We start from the raw sequence: 3,038 nt of genomic DNA on the forward strand, positions 1-3,038 counted from the left end.
ATGGATTTAATAGAATCATCTTAAAGCTTGTTCATTTGTCTTGCATTCGGTGAAAAAAATGCCCGTCAATCTTGGTGCAGAGTGAGAAAAGTAATGATGATAATAATTGTTTCACCACGATCCCTCACATTTTTCTCACAATGATCCAGGTTCTGAAGTTTGACCTGCTTCGGAGAAAAGTGCTGGAATGGCAATGTGAGGAGGACAGGATGCCTGGAGAACCCGTGTTTGTGAAGGACCCCAACGGCACAAGCGAGGATGATGGTACTGTTTGTTTGTTTGTCTGTTCGTTTGTTCATTCGTCAGTTTGTTTATACGTTTGTTTGTTGGTTGTTGTTTTTTTGTTGTTGTTTGGATGCTTGTTTGTTTTTGTTTGTTTTAACGTGTTTTTTGAATGCTTGTTTGTTGTTTGTGTCAATGGTTTTATTTCTGTTTCAATTACATGTATATTCCAATCCAATAGAGATGCATCAAAACGTTTTTCGTCGATGTCTGTTTTGCCTTTTTGCATATTGTTGTAACAATTGTAAAATGTCAATGCCTGACGACGACCAATACAGGGAAGAATATTTTCTTACACAGAAACAGAAGAAATAAGGATTAAAATGACTTGCAGCATCTGCTGTGGCCAGTGACATCAATTCTGGCAGAGAAGGGTTTGCCACTTTTTGAGGTTTTAAAAACTTCTTTTCCTCTTGTGAATGTGCACAGCTTGGAACGATAGGGTTTTATAGTTCCAATAGCTCACCATCGGTGAAATGAGAACAACTGCAAGTACATTAACACTGTTACTATTTCTTCCAGTGAACAGTAAAATAATATTTTACCATTCTGTGCGAATTTGCAAAATTCTCTAGAGGTTTAACGTTCTTTTCAATTCTGTAAAGTTATCTAAGAGGCGGGACCTCTGAATTTAACGTGCATCTCCAATAGAATAGGACAAAGTCTTTGTTTTAATAAGAATTTTACGGCATTTGCACCACAATAAAGTCATATACGTATAAGTGCCGAAGATTAGAGGTGTTACAAGAGAGTAACAAACACAAAAAATGAAGGGGGAATGATAAGGAAGATAGATGTTTGATATGAAAGAAGGAGCAGACCACACCAGAGCACCGCCTACCACCCGCAGGGCCGAGTCAAATGGGTGGAGAGCATCATAAACCCCCCAAAACAAGCTGAAGTTCAGAACGCCCCTTTGGCGAGTCCAACCAGTCCATCCACTCCGTAGTCCAGCATGATACCAACTGAGCTAATGGCGTATCTTTATATATATAGTTTCGGTTATGGTTTTATTTTTACTGACTTAACACTGTTCTTTTAGTTTTCATTTTAATGAGAGTTTTACGACAGGTGCAACTCAAATAGGTCAAATAAGTGCCGAGGATTATAGGAGTTACTAGGGAGTAACACACTAAGAGCAGAAGGAGGAGAGGTTGTTTGATCGGAAAGAAGACGCAATTTACAACAGACCATCCATTAGTTTTACCTTTCCCTGGAAAAAAGAAATAATATACATGTACTTCATCCCCTAATTTCTGTTTTGGTTGAGCCAGGGCATCATTTAAATGCCTGTCCAATGTCCATGAGGATGTATCTATTATACATGTAACTCTAAAGTCGTGTAATTAAATTCTTGCATGTAGTTGAATGATGATTTACTTTTCTTTTCATATTGAATTTTAATGAGAGTAATGTATAAAATAATTTACACTTTTTATATGTAAACCTATGTTTTTACGGCCCTGTACAGCAACGGATAGTTTCTCTCTGAGACAATAAAGTATTTTCTTATCTTATTTTATCTGATCTTATTTTCAGGTGTGATTCTATGTCCAGTTCTGGCCCTCACTACGGCCAAGCCGTCCTACCTGGTGGTGCTAGATGCTTCCAACTTTACAGAGCTCGGACGAGCCACTGTCCCTGCCAACATCAAGATGAACATCACGTTCCACGGCCAGTTCTGCAAAAGACAGTCTTAGAACACCTCAGAGTTTAAACTACATTTTAGAAGATTTTAAAAAAAATGATGAACTCTTACTACTCCTTCTTCCCATCCCCCTCTCTTCCAAGCCAACTCTTGCGTCAATTATGCCATACCACAGACAGTATCTTGACAGGATAATGAATAAAAATGTCAAAATAATCCGCAAACTGCTTTACGTTTCTTGCAATGATCTCCCAAACAAAGATGCAGTCGAATAATCAAAGGCACAGCATACTGCTAAAAGTTCCAGGGTGAGCCTGTTTAAAGGGAATGTCTTAACTCCACAATGAGACAAGATTTAGAGACATGGCCAAGACAAACAAAATTGAATTCGCCAGAACCACTCTTTTCTGAACACTCGTGACCTAGACCTACACTTACCGTTTTGAACTGTGGTCTTGTATTTGAGTGCAAATCCACAGTTTAAAAATTACACAAGGACGAAACATCCAAGGGAAAATTTGGACCTGTAATGTTTTGAAAGACTTGAAAGGAGGGACCAGAGCTTCTTTCAACGATTCTATAGCCTAATGTCATAGACCTGGAGCTCAGATGTTTATCACGACAAATCTATAATAATTCTGTAAGAAATAGATTTCTGACGCGGTTTCTCCATTACACACGACGTATTCTATTCAAGTTACTCCATATTTCCCTTGCTGGAATGCCCGAATCTTTCTTTAACTTTTTTTAGAATAAACATATGACTCTAAAAGGAATTGATGGATCATTTTATCAAAGAAAGCTAGGTGAAGATCTTTCCTGCTATAAGATCAGGGATGTGGTTATCAGACATCAGTTAGAAGGAGCCAAGAAGTAGCAGTAGAAAGACTGAAGAAAGAGTCAGGAGCCCAGAGGAGGGAGCAAAGGAGGTCGAGGGTGTGGGGGCAGAAAGTGGAGACGAAAGCAGACGACAAAACATTGCTTGAGAGCAGGAAAGGGGGTGAAAGGAGACAATTTAAAGGAGAATAATTTCCATCGCTATCCTGATTCGAACCCGGGGCCCATTGAAAGAGAGACGAACACCGTAACCTCCAGACCACGAGAGCCC

The 3,038-nt window shown here is 39.1% G+C and overlaps 1 long non-coding RNA gene across 1 annotated transcript; it reads left to right on the forward strand.

The window, feature by feature from the left end:
• Positions 1–157: 157 nt before the first annotated feature.
• LOC106013643 lies at positions 158–2,154 on the forward strand. Its single transcript, XR_001185398.2, has 2 exons — positions 158–264; positions 1,822–2,154. It is a non-coding gene; the product is annotated as an uncharacterized LOC106013643 (long non-coding RNA).
• Positions 2,155–3,038: the final 884 nt, after the last annotated feature.

Source organism: Aplysia californica, unplaced genomic scaffold, assembly GCF_000002075.1.
Source record: "Aplysia californica isolate F4 #8 unplaced genomic scaffold, AplCal3.0 scaffold00026, whole genome shotgun sequence".
Classification (NCBI taxonomy): Eukaryota; Metazoa; Mollusca; class Gastropoda; order Aplysiida; family Aplysiidae; genus Aplysia; species Aplysia californica.